The sequence below is a fragment of the Indicator indicator genome, chromosome 14 (assembly GCF_027791375.1).
Source record: "Indicator indicator isolate 239-I01 chromosome 14, UM_Iind_1.1, whole genome shotgun sequence".
NCBI classification, from domain to species: domain Eukaryota; kingdom Metazoa; phylum Chordata; class Aves; order Piciformes; family Indicatoridae; genus Indicator; species Indicator indicator.
In genome coordinates, this window is record NC_072023.1 from 1970298 (window position 1) to 1991053 (window position 20756).

Below are 20756 nucleotides of genomic sequence, written 5' to 3' on the forward strand. Positions count from 1 at the left end.
GAAGATGCTCCCTTTCTGGTAGAACTATTAGTATCTTTGAAAATGAGGAGTGAATAAACTGTCTAGAGCAGGATGTGCTCACTTCTTGGGTGTTTGCACTGTGCCCTGCATGCTAAATCTTGGCGGAAGAGTTTTTCAGTGCACTCCTGGCACAAGCAATGCAGATAATCCCACTGTCTTCCACCTCATGGTTCTGTCTTCAAAGGGAAGTATTTAACATAAATAGGATTTACTTCCCCCCTAATCTGCCCTGGTGAGGCCACATCTGGAAGATTATGTCCAGTTCTGGGCCCCTCAGTTCAAGAAGGACCTCAGGGAACTGTTTGAAAGAGTCCAGAGCAGAGCCACAAAAACGATGAAGGCAGTGGAACATCTTCCTTCTGAGGAGAGCCTGAGGGAGCTGAGGGCTCTGTGGCTTGGAGAGGAGGAGCCTGAGAGGTGATCTCATTGCTGCTGATAAAGATGTGCAGGATGAGTGCCAGAGGCTGGAGCCAGGCTCTGCTGGGTGATGCCCAATGCCAGCACAAGGGGCAGTGGTGGAAGCTGAGGCATAGGAAGTTCCATGGAAACAGGAGGAAGAATTTTTTCCCTGTGAGGGTGACAAAACCCTGGAACAGGTTGCCCAGGGGGGTAGTGGAGCCTCCCTCTCTGGAGATATTCAAGACCCACCTGGATGTGTTCCTGTGTGACCTGCTCTAGGTGCTCCTGCTCTGGCAGGCGGTTGGGCTGGATGATTTCTCGAGGTTCCTTCCAATTCCTAACATTCTCTGATTCAGTGATTCACTGATTTTAGTATCTAAATGTTAGGAATTAAGTGCAATTTGATTGCTCAAGACAGCCTGTAGTCAAAGACAGGCTCCTCCAGTCAGCAATTCTTCCCAGCCTGCTGCTGGAATCTGAGTGAACAGCCAAGCTCAGGCAATTTCCCTCTCTCTTGTCCTCCTTCATAATAAATTCAAAGTGACTGCTGTAAAATACATATATTAGCCTAAAACTTTATTTTTAAACCTTATAAAATGATAAAAAAAAATTTAAAAGACCCTGCAGTTGTTCCATATCTATTAGCTTTAGAAGTTTCTTAAAATAGATTTCCTTTTCCCTTTGTATGGATTTTGCATTTGATAATGTAACTCCAATTCTATTCTTCAGCCCTGGAATAGCTGAATAGGAGTTTTTCATTTACAAAACTTTCTTCTCTGTGTGCCCACATTCAGAATGGTTAAAATGGGCTCTTCCAAACATGAAAGAGCTTTACTGGTAATAGTCTCCTGAAAGCATAGATTCAGAGAATGGTTTGGATTGGAAGCGAATTTAAAGATCATCCAGTTCCAAGCCCCCTGTTATGGGCAGGGACACCTCCCACCAGCCCAGGTTGCTCAAGGCTTCAGCCAGCCTGGCCTTGAACACCTCCAGGGAGGGGACATCCACAACCTCCCTGGGCAACCTGTTCCAGTGTCTCCCCACCCTCACTGCCAAGAATTTCTTCCACATCTCCAATCTAAATCTGCCTTCTTCCAGCTTCAATCCCTTCGCTCTCATCCTTTCACTACAAGCCCCTCTAAAAAGTCCTTCCCCAACTTTCTTGTTACCCCTTCAAGTACTGGAAGGCTGCTCTAAGGTCTCCCCAGAGCCTTCTCTTCTCCAGGACTAAATTTCTCCTAGACTTTAATTTGAGCTAGCTATTATTAAAGTATCTTTGTGAAGCTATCCTGGGTTGGGCAGGTCCCACAGTTTTGTGATTTCTCTACTCCTTAGCAGGTTTCTAAGATTTCACTTCTTGTAACTGAAGTTTGCCTTTCATTACACCACAGCAGCAATCAACAGCTTCAGCAACTGTTCCCTTCTCCCAGCTCGTGTTTCACTCAGAAAACATTGCTAAATATATGTTAAGAGTATACAATCCAGAGATAAAGAGGAAACCAAAATATTTTAGATATTTATTGTTGCAATAAAAAGGGAATGAAGCCGGAGAGGAGTCTTGAACACAAGCCTGTGATGAATGCCTGAGGGTGCTGGGGTTGTTCAGCCTGGAGAAGAGGAGGCTGAGGGGAGACCTCACTGCTCTCTACAGCTCCTTGAGAAGAGGTTGGAGTCAGGTCTCCAGGTTGGGCTTTTCACTCAGGTAACAAAGGATAGCACAAGAGGAAATGACCACAAGGTGCACCAGGGGAAGATTAGGTTGGGTAATAGGAAAAATTTCTTTGCTGCAAGAGTGGTCAGGGATTGGAAGAGGCTGCCCAGGGAGGTGGAGGTGTTCAAGAAACCTGTGGCCATGGCACTTTTGGCCGAGATGACCTTCAAGGGTCCCTTCTAACCTGGTGTATTCTATGGCTCTGTGGAACCACAACGGAGAAAACTCAGCTTGTTTGCCTCTCACACCATTATTCCCAAGTCCTATTTTCCATCTGTATTCTGCTTGTTTTCAGCAATTCCCCCCTCCCCCAGTGTGCAATTCATCTGCCTTGGCAGCTGCTCTGCCTTGCTGTACGTTTTAAGAAGGCAGGGGCCAGAAGCCCAGGCAGGCTTCCAAGAAAGCAGATAAACTGCTTTGGTGTCCCTGACTTAAAAAATGGGTTAGTCACACTCTCCAAAGCTGGTCTCCCTGATTCTTTTCACTCACCCAGACCAACACACATCTGTGCTAGCTCACCTCTCAGAGTGCAGCTCTTCTCCTCCCCTGGGAGTACAGCAATGAACCTAGAATCTATTTTGGAGTTTATTATTGAAATGGCACAATGAATTCCACTTCTTCTTCTTTTTTTTTCTTTTCCTTTCTTTATCTAAGGCAGCATGGAAAGCTGATTTAGGGATTAGGGTTATGTTGCTTCTCTTTTTTTAGATGCACTAAGTATTTGTCTATACATTTAAACCTTTATCCAGACAGAGAATAGGTAGGGAGATTAGGTGACCATCAGCTAATGAGTTTCACTGTTCCAAGGAGAAAGAAATCAACATGATTCAGATGACAGATTAAGGGCAAACTAGAAAGCTCATGACATAGAATCAGAAACGTAGAAACACAGAATCCCAGAGTCATACAAACACAGAATCATAGAATCCCAGAATCATAGAATCCCAGAATCATAGGACCATAGAGTCATAGAATCCCAGAATCATGGAATCCCAGAATCATAGAATCCCAGAATCATGGAATTCCAGAATCATAGAAACCCAGGATCATGGAATCCCAGAATCATAGAATCACAGAATCATGGAAACACAGAATCATGGAATCACAGAATCATATAATCCCAGAATCATAGAATCCCAGAATCATAGGACCACAGAATCATAGAATCCCAGAATCATAATGGTTTCAGCTGGAAAAGACCTCTGTGATCACTGAGTCCAACCATCAACCTAAGACCATCATGACCATTAAACCATGCCCCAAAAAGGTTAATTGGAAATGAGTTTCTTGCAATTCACATTTGATCAAATAAAACAAGAAGGCAACATCACAATTAAAAGATGACAGGTCCCTAAGCCTGTGGTATGAAATGTGTATAGCCATGTGCTGAAGAGAAAAGAAGGAACATGGATCATAATATTTGGAGGCTCTGCAAATGAGCAGTGGCTGAGGCAACTGGGATTGCTCAGCCTGCAGAAGAGGAGACTGAGGGGAGACCTCATTGCTCTCTACAGCTCCATGAAAGGAGGCTGCAGTGTGGTGGGGGTTGGTCTCCTCCTTAGTCTCAGGTGATAGAAGGAAGGGAAATGGCCTGAAATTGTGCCAGGGTTAGATCGGAAATTAGGAACAATTTCATTGCTGCAAGAGTGGTCAGGGATTAGAACAGGCTTCCCAGAGTGATGAAGTCCCCATCCCTGGAGGTGTTCCAGAAACCTGTGGCCATGGCACTTGGGGCCATGGTGGTGTTGGGTTGAAGGTTGGACTTGGTGAAGTTCAAGGTGTCTTCCAACCAAAGCAATTCTATGGTTGTATATCTGAAATCCCTATGATATTTTTCTCAGCCATGGCCACAACCTTATAATCCTGAGAAGAAAAGCATGTACAGCATGAACAGCAAACAGAAGACAAGACAGTTCCTCATGCCTAATAGAGACACTAGGCCTAGTTAAACACTGTGCTTAAGAAGGGTTTTGGTTTGTTTCCAAGTCAACACTACTGCTGATGTCCCTTAAGTGGCAGCAGCTTGCATCTGTAGCTGGAGCAGCAAAGATCTTTCTGAAGACAGTGCTTATTTTTAACAACAGGTAATAAATAACCTGTGGCTTTGTGCAAAATTTTCTACAAGTCCTTACTGAGAGCCTTTGTCAAACTAGAGGGAAAAAAATGTTACAGCACAGTAGCAGGGAATTTATTGAAGGCTCTTTTCAAATGGCTCTTTGAACTTTTGGTGTATTTATGCTTAAAGAGCACCTAACCCAATTTTCCTTTCTTTTAAGAGGTAACCTTTTTTTTTCTTTTCTTTATGATAAAAACACTGTGAAAGAGCTTTTGCTGTTCCCTTCTGAGAGCTTTCATTGCTATTGTTAAATCAGAAAACCAGCAGTAATGTCCTCTCAGGTTTGTAGAAATGTTCATTAACAACTTATTTTTCCCTCCATCCACTTCTGTTTGCTGATTAAACTGAAAGACAGGGAGCAAGGGATCTCATTAGAGATATTCACACAGCAAGTATTTATGTGTACACAGGTGCTAGAAGGAAATAATCAGGCAAGACTGGTTTCCTCAATGCAAAGAAAAATCAGCCATGCCTGTCTTAGATGAAGTAATTTTTTTTTTTTTTTTTTTTAGGAAGGGGGGAGAAGGGAAACTCTGGAAAAAAAAAGCTAAAAATCTGAATTTTTCATTCTGGAAAAGCCAAACCCTTCAGATTGCTTCTCTCCTCCCTTAAAGCTGCTCATGTCAACTTTTTTCAGACCTCTTCTACTCATTGTAAAGAAAGTAAAATAGAACAAAATTTTTAAAAAAATAATTTAAAAAAAGCTTAACCCCCTTCTTTTCAGTCTCAGACAAATGTATAGTAGATTATACTTCTCACACTGGGTTCTACAATAGTTTATCACATTTTCTTAATACCTTCAAATAAAAGCAGAAATGTGGATTACTCTTTTTATTTTTCATTTATCATTTGCTTGATGGTGCCATGAGCAGCCTGATCTAGTTGGAGATCATAGAATGGTCTCTATTCAAAGGGACCTCCAAAAGTCACCTAATCTAACCCCCTCTGCAGACAGCAGGGACATCCTCAACTAGATCAGGTTGCCCAGAGCCCTGTCCAACCTCACTTTGAGTATCCTCAGGGATGGAATCTCAACTACCTGCTGGGTAACCTGTTCCACCACCCTCATGGTGCAGAACTTGTTCCTAACACCCAATCTAAATCTCCTGTTCTCTAGCTAATCATAGAATCATAGAATGGTCTGGGTTGGAAGGGACCTCTGAAGCTCATCCAGTCCAACTCCTCTGCAGCCAGCAGGGACATCCTCCACTAGATCAGGTTGCCCAGAGCCCTGTCCAGCCTCACTTTGAATGTCTCCAGGGACAGAGCCTCAACTACCTCCCTGGGCAACCTGTTCCAGTGTTCCACTACCCTCATAGTAAAGAGCTGGTTCCTAACATCCAATCTAAACCTCCTCTTGTGTAGTTGATGTCCATCCTCACTGCAGGGGATCTGGACAAGATAACCTTCAAGAATCCCTTCCAACCCAATGCATTCTGTGCTCATGGGTGAGATTTTCTTCCAGACACAATTAGCTATTTCAAACTCATCATTTTTGTTTAAGAGCCTTCCAGAATATAACTCAAAATAGCAACACTGAAGGTTTCCATACCAGTCCTCTAAAAGCTGCTTTAAATGTCACTTCATGCAGCTGACCATTGTCTCTGAGTCAGCAGTGTCGACCTTTAAGAGTGTTAAAAAATTCTTTTTTTTGATCAAAAAGCACTTGTGGCAATGATTTCTGTGAATCACAGCATAATGGTTTACTTCCAGAAAAATAAACCAAATCCAAAGCTTTTATTTTTTTCCTTTTTTTTTTATTTTTTTTTTTTTGAAGTTTGAAGTATCAAAAAAGACCTATTGCAAAGGCTTCTCTGAAAATGTTAGGAAACATCTTAAAAGAGGGCTTGGGGTGAATCTTCTAGAGGGTGGGTGGCAGTGATCATTCTGTCACTTTTTGGTTAGCAAAAGGTGGGAAGTTTTAGATTTTTCTCTGTCCCCTTTTTAGGCACAGTGCTAAATGTCCATTTAAACCTTCATTTCACCTTGCATACACATAGTAGAGAGCACAAAAACATTGCAACTCTATAGTAAATCCAAATATTTTATTACTGTCTCCATTTAAACACTGATTTCACCTTGCATATAAATAGTGGAGCACACATACATTAGAATTCTGAAAGAAATCGAAATATTTTGTCACTGTCTCCACTTAAACACCAATTTCACCTTGCATACACATAGTAGAGAGCACAAAAACATTACAACTCTGTAGTAAATCCAAATATTTTATTACTATCTCCATTTAAACGTTGATTTCACCTTGCATGCAAATAGTGGAACACACACACATTAGAATCCTGTAGTAAATCAAAATGCTTTGGCACTATCTCCACTTAAAGCCTAATCTCACCTTGCATACACCTAGCAGAGAACACACAAACATTATAACTGCACAGTAAATCAAAGTATTTTATCACTCTCCCCATTTAAACCTTAATTTCATCTTGTGTTCAAGCAGTAGAGAGCACACAGACATTATAATCCTGCAGTAAATCAAAATATCTTATTGGCTTGTTGTTCTATTTGTTTGTTAATATTAACCAACCAAGTCCTTCCCAGCTGGGATTGATAATAACTGAAAAATCCAAGTAGTTAAGATTTCTGATGAAGCAAGACTTAAAATCTCAAAGACATCAGGTGCTGAAAATTCTGTGGCACAAACAGCTTGCAAAATGGAAAACTCAGCCTGGAAAAGAGAAGGCTTTAGGAAGGCCTTAGAGCAGCCTTCCAGGACCTGAAAGGGTCCTTGGGAGGGACTTTTGGCAAGGGCTGGGAGTGATATGATGAAGGGAAGCTGGAAGAGGGGGAATCTGGACTGGAGATTAGGAAGAAATTCTTTCCAGTGAGGATGGTCACAGTCTTACAGCATATCAGAGGTTGGAAGGGACCTCGAGAGATCATCAGGTACAACCCCCCTTGCCAGAGCAGCATCACTTAGGGTAGTCTGCACAGGAATGCATCCAGGTGGGTTTGGGAAGGCTCCTGAGAAGGAGACTCCACAACTGGTTCACAGTGATAAGACAAGGAACAATGGGTTCAAACCTGAACAAAGAAGATTTCAGCTCAACATGAGGAGAAACTTCTTTCCAGTGAGGGTGACAGAGCCCTGGAGCAGGCTGCTCAGGGGGGTTGTGGAGTCTCCTTCTCTGGAGACTTTCCAAGCCCACCTGGATGCATTCCTGTGTGGTCTACCCTAAGTGATGCTGCTCTGGCAGGGGGGTTAGACCTGATGATCTCTGGAGGTCCCTTCCAACCTCTGATATACTGTGAGGCTGTGATCCTGTGACTTCAAGTCCACTTTGGTCCTGCTGAATCCCTTCAGGCAGTATTGGGCTGTTTCCTCTCGCTGCTCCATGTGACTGTGTTGGCTCAGCAGTGTTAAAACAGGAGTAGAAAGCAATAAAAGTTTGTTTTGCTTTTACACAGTGTAAGCCAATCTGTCCAGGCATACACACAGAGGCTTGTTCCCCTCTTTTACAAGGTGCCATTTTTACATGGTCACTTTTTTCCCCCTTTTTTTTTCCCCTTCCCTTCCCCGCCCTCCCCCCGCCCCCCCCTCTCCCCTTGAATAATGACTACATTATGCTGCTGGATGTGCCAACTAACATAAGTTTTCTTTTCCTCTAACTAAAGATCACACTGTGAGGACTTTCTCTGCCAGCAAATGGGATTATTTATATCTAGTAAGAACTTCTATGAACTAGTTAGCCTTGCCAAGTGCTTACTCTTTCGCTGCAGATGGTTAGGGTAGGGCTGAGTTACTCTTTTAGAAGTTGCTTCTAGACTTGGAAATGTACATTGAGAAGAGAATACAAATTAGAGATAAACCACAAGTGCTGTAGTCATCCAGTTCCTGAGGGAAGTTGTGGTTCTGTGAAATATAAGAACCACTCAACTGCTGAGGTTGGAAGAGACCTTTGAGATCATCAGGTCCATCTGCTTGCCTAGAGCTTGCAATCCCACCACTACTGCTGAGCCACTGCCACTAAACCACATGCCTCAACACCACATCCTCCAGCACCACATCCCCCAGCACCACATCCCTATGTCTTTTAAATATCTCCAGGGATGGTGACTCCATTACCTCCCTGGGCAGCCTATTCCAGTGTCTGAATGGTCTGGGTTGGAAGGGACCTCCAAAGATCATCTAGATCTTCCAAGCCCCTCTGCAGTCAGCAGGGACATCCTCCACTAGATCAGGTTGCCCAGAGCCCTGTTGAGCCTCACCTTGGATATCTCCAGGGATGGGGCCCCAACCACCTCCCTGAGCAACCTGTTCCAGTGCTCCACCACCCTCATGGTGGAAAACTTGTTCCTAACATCCAATCTAAATCTGCTCTGCTCTAGTTTAATGCCATTGCCCCTTGTCCTATCACTGCAGACCTTTGTAAACAGATTGACTCCATGCTTCTTAGAGGCCTCCTTTAATAGCAGAATATCTAATAAATGTAATATTTATTATTAATAAATTGTTATTATATTAGTATATAATAATATATAATAATAATGATACAATATTATTCTATTAATATATATTAATATATCGATATTATTATATAATAAATGACATTTATTATTAATAAATGTAATCTTTTCAGAGATGCATGTAGTACACCCTTGGAATAAGTCTCAATTTAAGTAAGTGCTTCATGAGAGCTGATTTCTCTGCAAGTGAGCAGCAACAAGAGCTTCCTAATGCTTGTGGCTGCCCATGGTAAGAGTGCTCAGCACACAGATTAGAGCCTGTAGAGGCTATCAAATTGAGTTTTGAAAAACAACAACAAAAAGCCACCTTGTCTCCTTCTCTGTGTCATTTTGATTTGGTTCATAATCACATCCTCTCTTTGACTGCTCTTTGGAGCTCCTCCATCCTAACTGATCTTTTGCATGCAGTGCAGAATCGTTTCCTCTTTGAATCCTTTGATAAGCTCTACTTATCCTTCAACATCACATTCAAGCTGCTTACTCTTGCCCTTACCTACACTATACTATCAATACTGATCTCTTATTTCCTCCTTTTCTCTTAAATGCTTTTTATTCCACAGGCATTTTGTTCTCTCCCTCCTGTTCCTCTTATCACTTAAAAATAATCAAGAACTTTCATTATTTGTGTCATGTTTCAGCCTTCTCTCCCCCTGCATATTTCACCTCTGTATTTTTTTCTTCTCTCATCACAGAACCCATTCCTGCCCAGCTCCCTTTGTCCACTCAGATCAGTGCTCCTACTTCAATTACTTTTATCAGAGAGTCATTGAAAGTTTTAGTTTGGAAAGGACATTAAAGTTCATCCAGTTCCATCCCCCCTGCCTTGGGCAGGGACACCTCCCACTAGCCCAGGTTGCTCAAGGCCTCATCCAATCTGGCCTTGAACTCTCCTATTAGCTGTCAGCCATCAGCTTGTTGCATGGTAGAAGCTGCCTAGAGATTCTTCTGCCTCCTGTTTTAGGCAATCTCATCTGTCTGGGATGATGGATAAACTGCAGCAGGGTTTTCTTCCTCTAAGCTCACCTCATCTGGAGGATTCATTTTAAGGGTACTTCCCACATCTATGTGTATCAGTGTGATTTGAACCACAGAATCATAGAATGATAGAAACATGGAATCATAGAATTATGGAAACATAGAATTATGGAAACACAGAATCATAGAATCATGGAAACATTGAATCACAGAATCATGGAATCACAGAATCATAGAATCATGGAGACATAGAATCATAGAATAAGAAACAACAAATCTCAGAATCATAGCAACATAGAATCATGGAAACATAGAATCACGGAATCATGGAATCACAGAATAATCATAGAATCATAGAATCAGTCAGGGTTGGAATGGACCACAAGGATCATCCAGTTCCAACCCCCCTGCCATGGGCAGGGACAACTCACACTAGATCAGGCTGGCCAGATTCTGTTTCCATAATAGAATTATGGAAACAGAATCATGGAAACAGAATCATGGAAACATAGAATCATAGAATCATGGAATCATGGAAACATAGAATCATGGAATCACAGAATCATAGAATCATGGAGACAGAATCATAGAAACATCAAATCACAGGATCATAGCAACATAGAATCATGGAAATATAGAATCATAGAATGATGGAATCACAGAATCATAGAATCATGGAAACATAGAATCATGGAATCATAAAAACATAGAATCATGGAAATGTAGAATCATGGAATAGAAACATAGAATCATTGAATCATCGAATCATAGAAACACTGAATCATAGAATCATGGAAACAGAATCATGGAATCACAGAACCACAGAATCATGGAAACAGAGAATGGTTCAGGTTGGAAGGGACCTTACATGTCAAATCAGTTTCATCTAGCAGTTCATACACTACTAGAGTTACTTATGTGGTTTAGATAATTTTTTCCCCCTTTTCATTCTGGTCCATTGCTAGGGAACAATTTGAAGCTAGGCACATGCTTTAATGCTTCTTCCAGCAAAAGGTCTTCTCTTGAACAAAGGAAAAGCTGATCTGAGGTCATGATACAATGTCAGAATCATAGAATTGTTTTGGTTAAAAAAGACCTTTAAGATCATTGAGTCCAGCTGTCAGCTGAAGACCAGCATGGCCACTAAACCATGTCCCAAGGTGCCATGTCCACACCCTTCCTAACCATCTTTTCCCATTCTCCTTTCGTTATGCAGAACCCAAATAATTTCTGCATCTTCCCTAAACATTAAGTGCAAAAAATGCATTCAGAGACAGATGGACCTCTCTTATCCACATGAGCTTTTTGTCTCATCTCAGCTGCAAGCTGTTCAAGCCACTTTCCAGTAAGACCATTAGACCTCTCAGCTGGCACTGCTTCCACTTATCTTCTACATCCTCTAGTCCTGTTCCAATGTCTCTGATCTGTTATTTAATTTGGCAGACAAACACACTCAACTGGCCCAAATACATTTTCTGGCCTCCCAAGCATCATTGGCTGCCAGGATGTGAGAATATCCCTCAGCAAAGGAAATAAGAAGGTCTTGCTGTGTTCTCATTGATTAATCTACTGAGGAGCTTTCTTGTCTCCTTCTTAAACAACAGTTTGTGACTTGTCCACATCTTCCATAACTTAAAATAAAACCCACTTCTGCATTTGAAAAGCTGACCTAGAAGATTATGGTCTGCTGATTTAGAGCACCTTGAGGAATTGGCAGCTCCCAGGGAGAAAAAGAAGAAGAAAAAAACAACCAAAAAAAGAGGCATTTCTAGAATACAGAAGCAAGGAATTTACCCAGGACAGCACATCCAAGATTTTTGTCCTGAGAGCTTTGACCCCACAGTGTTTTGCAGCCACACAATGGCTTCCATGTAATGTTGATTTCATCTGTAAATATCTCAGTAAAGGGAAAGATTTAACATTAAAACTAGAAGTGGGTAGATTCAGATTGGAGGTTAGGAAGAAATTCTTCCCCATGAGGGTGGTGAGACACTGGCACAGGCTGCCCAGGGAGGTGGTGGAAGCCTCATCCCTGGAGGTTTTTAAGGCCAGGCTGGAGGTGGTTCTGAGCAACCTGATCTAGTGTGAGGTGTCCCTGCCCATTGCAGGGGGGTTGGAACTGGCTGAGCCTTGAAGTCCCTTCCAACCCTGACAATTCTATGATTCTATGATATTTTAGTACCAGAGAGGAAAAGAAAATATTGTCACATCTGATAAAATCAAGATGGCAGTGAATCTCATTTAGCAAGATAGGCCTCCAAGAAGGGCTGAACCGTGTCCAAAGAAGAGCAACCAAGCGGGTGAAGAACTTGGAATTCAAGGCTTATGAGGAACAGCTGAGAGAACTGGGGTGGTTTAGTCTTCACAAGAGAAGACTAAGGGGAGACTTCATTGCCCTCTGCAGCTCCCTCAAATGAGGCTGGAGACAGGTGGGGTTCAGTCTCTTCTTGCATGCAACAAGTGACTGGAGAAGAGGAAACAGCTTCACGTTGTGCCAGTGGAGGTTCAGGTTGGATATCAGGAAAAAATTCTTCCCAGAAAGGGTTCTCAGGCACTGGCACAGGCTACCCAGGGAGGTGGTGGAGTCAGCATCCCTGGAGGGATTTAAATATGCCTCGATGTGGTTTAGTGGCAGTGGGTCAGCAGCAGTGGTGGGATTGTGAGCTCCAGGTGAGCTGTTGAACTTGATGATCTCAGAGGTCTCTTCTAATGTCAGCAGTTCTATCAAATTACCATAGAATTTGATATTCTGTGGTAATATCAAAATCTGCTGCACCATTTCTAAGGGTAAGAGTGAGAGGTACTCACATTGTGATAGAAAAGAGTGTCTGACATGGACTTAGGAAACAAAGACAATCAACAAAGTAGCAAAAATAACACTTTGTCTTGCAAAAGATGGCTAATGCTAACTTCTTAACTACCTACAGCTTCTGATCCAAGCCACAATTAGAAAGTCTCATCAGAAGTTCTGTAAATTAGCACTGAAACTCATTTTGTCCTGTGGCCAAATGCCTGGAGACTGATTCAGACCTGTAAGGCAGCCTGGCAGCCAGCAGCCTGTCCTCACTGCCCTGATGAATTGCAAGCTGCATTCTCCCTGCTTTCACAATTTGTGCTGCTTTTATGTCCATGTCACTGGGAACATTCTCCTCACAAACTCATTTACCACTAGATGCCACTAAAGGTCAAACAGGCTGCACAGGAGCCACCCCTAGACAGTGTTGTACTGATTACTCTTGGAGTCACTTGAATCACAGAGTCACAGAACATGAGGGGTTGGAAGGGATCTTAAAAATCATACAGAATCTCCTTCTCTGGAGACTTTCCAAGCCCACCTGGATGCATTCCTGTGCAGACTACCCTGGGTGATCCTGCTTTGGCAGGGGGGTTGGACCTGATGATCTCTTGAGGTCCCTTCCAGCCTCTAATGTATCGTGATGTGCTGTGATCCAGTTCCAACCCTCCTGCCCTGGACAGGGACACCTCCCACCAGCCCAGGTTGCTCAAGGCCTCATCCCACCTGGCCTTGAACCCCCCCAAGGAAGGAACATCCTCCACAACCTCCCTACACAACCTGTTCCAGTGTCTCACCACTCTCACTGGAAAGAATTAATATTCTCTGCTTGAGAATCTTGAAAAGAACCTTAAAAAGCTTCTCAAACAGCCTCTGACTTACACAGCTGGTTCTCACAGAGGTCTCTTCAAAGACAAAACCCCCCATTTCCTCCATCTCAACTCCTATCAATGAGATATCAATAGCTATTGCAATATTAAGAGGCCATATCTACTCTTCCCAGTGTAATGAGGTCATACTTTCATTGCAGAAAGTTTGGCAGGCATCTGTAAAATTGTACCCATGCCAATCACAAAGAAAATAGAGCCTGAGGTGGTCCTGCTTTGAAAGCATCTCAACAATTGTCTCAAGGTTAGCAGAGGTAAAAGATCTCATGGAGAAAAAAAAAAAAAAAGTGAAAGAATAGGCTGTTTGATGTCTCTGGGAAGGAATAACAATTCATCCTCAGGCTTTCATTTCAGGTTCTGTGATCATAGCACAGTCATGAGTGGGTATTAATGGGTGACCTGTAACACTCTAGGAAGAATCCAGGGATGTGCAATGAGGATGAATTGGAATCTAAAGAATAAGAAAGACCAGAGGAATTTTATTCCTTTTGTCCATTAAAGAGACAGCTGAGTTGTGGGAGGAAAGATAGGCTACCATTCTTCACTTGGCTTAAGAAGTGTCAAAGAAGTAGAACCATAGAATCATAGAAGGGTTTGGGTGGGAAAAGAACTCAAGGACCACCCAGTCCAACCAGCAACCTAACTTCACCATGGCCATTAAACCATGGCCCCAAGTGCCCTGGCCACAGGTTTCTTGAACACCTTCAGGGATGGGGACAGAACATGAGTTAAGGTCCTCTGAGAACAGAGCTAGAGGCAATGAGCATAGATTGTAGCAAGGAGGATTTCTATCAGACACTATCAGAAAGCAACATCAACTACCTGATATTTACTGGGATAGCTTGCCCTGGGCTGTGGAACTACTATCATTGATCTGCTTTAGGAACCACGAAGAAGGTCACCTTAGAAAGAAATTCTTGGCAGTGAGGGTGGGGAGACACTGGCACAGGTTGCCCAGGGAGGCTGTGGATGTCCCCTCCCTGGAGGTGTTCAAGGCCAGGTTGGATGAGGCCTTGAGCAACCTGAGCTGGTGGGAGGTGTCCCTGCCCATGGTGGGTGGGTCAGAACTAGATGATCTTCAAGGTCCCTTCCCACCCAAAGCAGTCTATGATCTATGATTATACAAACTTCAGCTAGAGGCTGAATGAGGCTGAGGGATCTTGCTGTTGGCAGAACAAATCCATCCCTTCACAGCATCACAGAATCAACCAGGTGGGAAAAGACCTGAGAGATCATCAAGTCCAACCTATTACCTAATCCCTAACCCCTCCTGACAGCTAAACCATGGCTCCAAGCACCACATCCAAGCTTTTTTTGAACACCTCCAGGGAGGGTGACTCCACCACCTCCCTGGGCAGCACATTCCACTGCCCAATTACCCTTTCTGGGAAGAACTTTCTCCTCACCTCAAGCCTAAACTTCCCCTGGGGCAGCTTCATGTCTTGCAGAGCTTGGATACACTTCTGCCAACTCAAAGGAGCTTTTTCTTTTAGTTGTTCTCCTGGAGCATGTAACATAGCCTCAGTGGGCAGTTAGCTTGATCTGCTGACAGCAGCACTCTCATACCTTGATGCGGGCAGTGCTCCAACTGATGTATGCACTCATGCATATTCATCTGATTAACTGTGCCTCTCCTCACTTCTCTATTTATTTGTACACAGCTAACACAAACACAATAAAAACGCAACATTAATTTCATATTCACGTTTTTTATCCCTGCCTGATCCCCATCTCGTATTTCATGCCAAGGAAGTGGAGACAGAAGCCTCTGTGCCAGCAAAAGCTGGAGGTGTAACAGCACCAGGGCTCCCCAGAGGGGAGAAGATTCAGCTGCCACTGTTAGAGACATTTGGGAAAGCATCTGATAGATGTCTCACCTGGCTTCCCTCTTCTAGATTTGGTGATAGAAAAGACTCCTCTGAGTCATCCTTTTCAAATCAGAGTGCACTTGAAACATCCCACTCCCAAAACAAAACCACTACAAAGGCCATTCTGAGGGGGGCTAAAATAAAAACAGGGAGGGACTTTTTATAAGGGCTTGGAGTGATAGGAAGAGGGGGAATGGATTGAAGCTGGGAGAGGGGAGATTTAGGCTGGAGATGAGGAAGAAATTCTCTACAGTGAGGGTGGTGAGACTCTGAAACAGGTTGCCCAGGGAGATTGTGGCTGCCTCCTCCCTGGAGGTGTTCAAAGGCCAGGCTGGATGAGGCCTCGAGCAACCTGAGCTGGAGGGAGGTGTCCCTGCCCATGGCAGGGGGTTGGAACTGGATGATCTTAAAGGTCTCTTCCAACCCAAACCATTCTATGATTCTCTGATTTTTTTTCCCATTGCCAAGCACACTTCTAGGGCAACCAATATTCACTGTGCATTTAGGCCAATATCTTCTTATAATCTCAGCAAAAAGAAAACTTTGCAAAATGCTTTTCTGAGTGCAGTTCATGTTGGGTTGAAAGGAACAGTTCAGAGGTATTGAAACCAACGGCTCCAGCCTTTTCCAGCAGATTTCATTCCCAGGCACTTGTGTCAAAAATGAAAGCCACAAAGCAGAGCCTCAATAAAGTATGGGCAGCAAGGAGCACTGTGGCTTTTGAGCAATACTTCCCTGCTTGCAATAGAGAGAGGTGAGAGGCAAGGGTTAGGGTTAGGGCACTTTTTGAAGCATTTTTTGCAGCACTTTTTGCTTCAAATCTCATCTTTCAGTGCCTGAGTAAAGTACATCAGGGGCTGCTCCAGACAAAGGTGTCCTTCACTCCTCTGTTGATAAAAGGGCAATGAAGGTGGTGAAGGGTCTAGAGAACAAATCTTATGAGGAGAGGCTGAGGGAATTAAGGTTGTTTAATCTGGAGAAGAGGAGGCTGAGAGGACATCCCATCATCCTCCCTGAAAGGAGGCTGGAGCAAGGTGGGGGTCAGTCCCTTCTCCCTAGTACCAGATGATAAAACAAGAGGAAAAGGTCTCAAATTGTGCTGGGGGTGGGGGGATTAGATTGGATAGCAGGAAAAATATCTTTGCTGCAAGAGTGGTCAGAGATTGGAAGAGGCTGCCCAAGGAGGTGGTGGAGTCCCCATCCCTGAAGGTGTTCAAGAAATGTGTGGCCATGGCACTTGGGGACATGGTTTGAGGGCTATGGTGGTGTTAGGTGGGTGGTTGGACTCAATGATCTTAGAGGTCTTTTCCAACCACACCAGGGAACATTTAGGTTGGATATTAGGCAAAATTTTTTCACAGAAAGAGTCACTGGGCACTGGAACAGATTGCCCAGGGAAGTGGTGGTCTCACCATCCCTGGAGGTGTTCAACAGTTGTTTGAATGAGGAGCTTAAGGGCATGGTCTAACACTTGTGTAGATAGAGGTGTCAGGTTATGGTCAGAACTGATGATCTTCAGGTCTTTTCCAACCAGGTGAGTCAATAATCATATGAAAAGGATGCCCATGCAGACCTCTGGGACTGCTTCTCTCCTGCCTTATACTCTGCAATGGCTCTCCAGCAGAGAAACTTGGAATAGGGTAAGAAGTAACCCTGGTGATATTCCCAGAGCTCACCAGCAACCTTTTCTGTGTCTACCACACATGCTCTGTAAGTTGGGTCCATGTCCCAGTGGAGGCCAGTGACAAGCAGAGTCCCTCAGGGCTCAGTCCTGGGACCAGTCTTGTTCAACATCTTTGTTGGTGTCATGGACAGTGGCATTGAGTGCACCCTCAGCAAGTTTGCTGATGACACCAAGCTGTGTGGTGCAGCAGACAGGCTGGAGGGAAGGGATCCATCCAGAGGGACCTGGGCAGGCTGGAGAGGTGGGCACAAACCAACCTCAGGAGGTTCAACAAGACCAAGTGCAGGGTCCTGCAGCTGGGTCGAGGCAATCCCAAGCACAAATCCAGGCTGGGCAGGGACTTGGAGAGGGGCAGGGGCTGGAGAGTAGCCCTGAGGAGAGGGACTTGGGGGTGCTGGTGGACGAGAAGCTCAACATGAGCTGTCAATGTGCACTTGCAGCCCAGAAAGCCAACCAGAGCCTGGGCTGCATCAAGAGAAGTGTGGCCAGCAGGTCAAGGGAGGTGATTCTCCCCCTCTGGTGAGACCCCACCTGGAGTACTGCATCCAGGTCTGGAGCCTCTGTTACAAGAGGGATGTGGACATGCTGGAAGATGTCCAGAGAAGGGCCACCAGGATGAGCAGAGGGCTGGAGCACCTCTCCTATGAGGACAGACTGAAAGAGTTGGGGCTGTTCAGTTTGGAGAAGAGAAGGCTCCAAGGTGACCTTCTTGTGGCCTTCCAGGATCTGAAGGGGGCTCCAAGAAAGCTGGGGAGAGACTTTTTAGGCTATCAGGTAGTGACAGGACTGGGGGGAATGGAATAAAGCTGGAAGTGGGGAGATTCAGACTGGACATGAGGAAGAAGTTCTTCCCCATGAGAGTGGTGAGAGCCTGGAATGGGTTGTCCAGGGAGGTGGTTGAGGCCCCATCCCTGGAGGTGTTTACAGCCAGGCTGGATGAGCAGCCTGGGCTGGTGGTAGGTGTCCCTGGCCATGGCAGGGGGGTTGGAACTGGCTGATCTTTGTGGTCCCTTCCAACCCTGACTGATTCTATGATTCTAAGTTGGCTCTACTATACTTTGTACTTCCCAGCTGCCTCATGTGTCCTTGATGCTAGTGGTTGTCTGCAATGCTTCTGAGATCCTTCTCAGGCAGCTGCTGGCATGGCAATCTGCAAGCAAACTGAGCTCAGAGTGACTGCTGACTGCTTGCAAGGACAGAGTGAGCAGCCAAGGTAATTTCTGTGGACATCTGTCATGTAAATGTCCACAGCTGAGTTGTTCATTCTAAGTTTCCATTACAAGGAAAGGTGATAAATAGGCATAGCCAGAGCACAGCTCACCTAATTTATCTCATGCTTGAGTGCATGTCTGAAATAACCAGCTTCATTCAGCCTCTCTAATGCCATTTCTCCCTGTTGACCATAAAGGGAGCCTAGATAACTGCTGCAATACAGAAATCTCTTGTATGAGAAGCTGATCACTTCAGATCTGGACTCATCTGTGGGCTTCTAGCAGACCTGCTAATAATCTGACCAAGTACCCTTTAGATACTAACTTCTTAAGACTCACTCTCTCCTAACCAAGAGCCTCTGAACACTGGCCACATGAAGACGGATGGAAATTCAAACTTTCAAGTTATTGTGGTTACTTTGTGCACTCTGGTTCTAACTCTAGAGGGCTGGCTTCCATCTGTTGCAGCCTGATCTAGTTGGAGATCATAGAATGGTCTGAGTTGGAAGGAACCTCCAAAGGGCATCCAGTCCAAGCCTCTCTGCAGACAGCAGGGACATCCTCAAGTAGATCATGTTGCCCAGAGCCCTGTTGAGCATCACTTGAATATCTCCAGGGATGGGGCCCTAAACACCTCCCTGGACAACCTGTGCCAGCATTCTACTACCCTCTTGGTGCAGAACTTGTTCCTCACATCCATTCTAAATCTTCCCTTCTCTAGTTTGAAGCCATTGTCCCTTGTCCTGTCACTGCAGACCTTGCAAACAGTCTCTCCCCATCCTTCTTGTAAGTCCCCTTCAGGTACTGGTAGGCTGCTACTAGGTCTGCCTGGAGCCTTCTCCTCTCCAGGTTGAACACCCCCAGCTCCTTCAGCCTGTCCTCATAGCAGAGGTGTTCCAACCCCCTGACCACTTTTGTGGCCCTCCTGTGCACCTGCTCCATCAGGTGTGTGTTCTTCCTATATTGAGGACTCCAGAGTTGGACACAGCACTCCAGGTGAGGCCTCAGCAGAGCAGAGCAAAGTAGCAGAATCAGCTCTCTATCTACTGGCCACACTTTTGATGCAGCCCAGGCTGCCACTGGCATGATTCTATGATTCTGTGACTTGGTAGGACTGGCAAAACTGTCAGCCTTAAAAGAAACAAACCTCAGGCATGTACCAAAGACACTGAACCCACCCAAAAAATGCAGAAACTATCATAATATTTTGTATTTTAAATGATGTTGTTGATGAATCCCAATGAGTTCTCTTTTAACTGCGGACAATCTGCCTTTTCTTATGTTATTTTTTTCCTCCTACCAAACTGATTATGAGATTTGCTGTGGGTTTTTTTTTTATGTTTGTATCTTTTTGCCTTGTTTCCATGGTATTTATTATCCAGCCATTTGCTTTTTATTCTAGGTTGAGCACAGAATAAAAAAAAAGAAACCCAAACTTGAGTGCTAGGACTGGATTACTACTTGCTGTAAATCAGTGGTATCAACTTCAGTGAAGTCAGTGCTTATTTATAGCACCTGACCTTTGGAATTTTAGGCTGTAGAACATCACCAAGAAACCTTGGAAAGGAAGTCCATTGGTTTTGTTAGGCATCTTTGTGTCCATTTGTGTTGACTGCCAAAAATAAATGGATAGTATGGGGCTAAAAAAGAAAAAAAAATTGTTGTGCTGCCAGAATTCAGTCACTTAAAGCATTACCAAAAAAAAAATAAAAGGGAAAATAAGGACGGGCTGGACAGCTCCAGGCTCATTGAACAAATGGCAAATGCAGGGACACAAAGATGGGTTTGTTTGCATAGAATGTGCAGAGAGTTGCTGCATTTTTATCCCTTTTCAGTGGAAGATGTAGGTCCTACAGCTTAGGTGTTACAGCACTCAGAATGGGCAGCATCTGTGTCCCTTTTTTGATGGAAGATGGATGGAGGACATGGACCTGGTGGAGAGGCTCCAGAGGAGGGCCATGAAAATGATCAAGGGTTTGGAGCAGCTCTGCTACAAGGACAGGCTGTGGGAGCTGGGGGTTTGGAGCAGCTCTGCTATGAGGACAGGCTGAGGGAGCTGGGGGTGTTCAGCCTGGAGAAAAGGAGGCTCCAGGGAGACCTAACAGCATCCTGCCAGTACCTGAAGGGGCTACAAGAAGGATGAAGAGAAACTGTTTGCAAAGGGCTGCAGGGACAGGCAATGGCTTTAAGCTGGAGAAGAACAGATTTAGGTTGGATGATAGAACCAAGTTCTTTACTATGAGGGTGGTGGAGCACTGGAACAGGTTGCCCAAGGAGGTGGTTGAGGCTCCACCCCTGGAGATATTCAAAGCGAGGCTCAGCAGGGCTCTGGGCAACCTGATCTAGTTGGGGATATCCCTGCTGCCTGCAGGGAGGTTGGACTGGATGCCCTTTGGAGGTCTCTTCCAGCCTGGCCCATTCCATGATTCTCTGTAGGTCCTAGAGCTTAGGTGCTACACCACTCTGCATGGGCAGTACTGTCTGTCACCCACACCTGTGAAAACCTACACTCACTGATTCCACAGAGCTGGGGGGGACCTTGAAAAATCGTCCTGTCCAAACCCCCTTGTCAGAGCAGGATGGTCACACAGGAACATGTCCA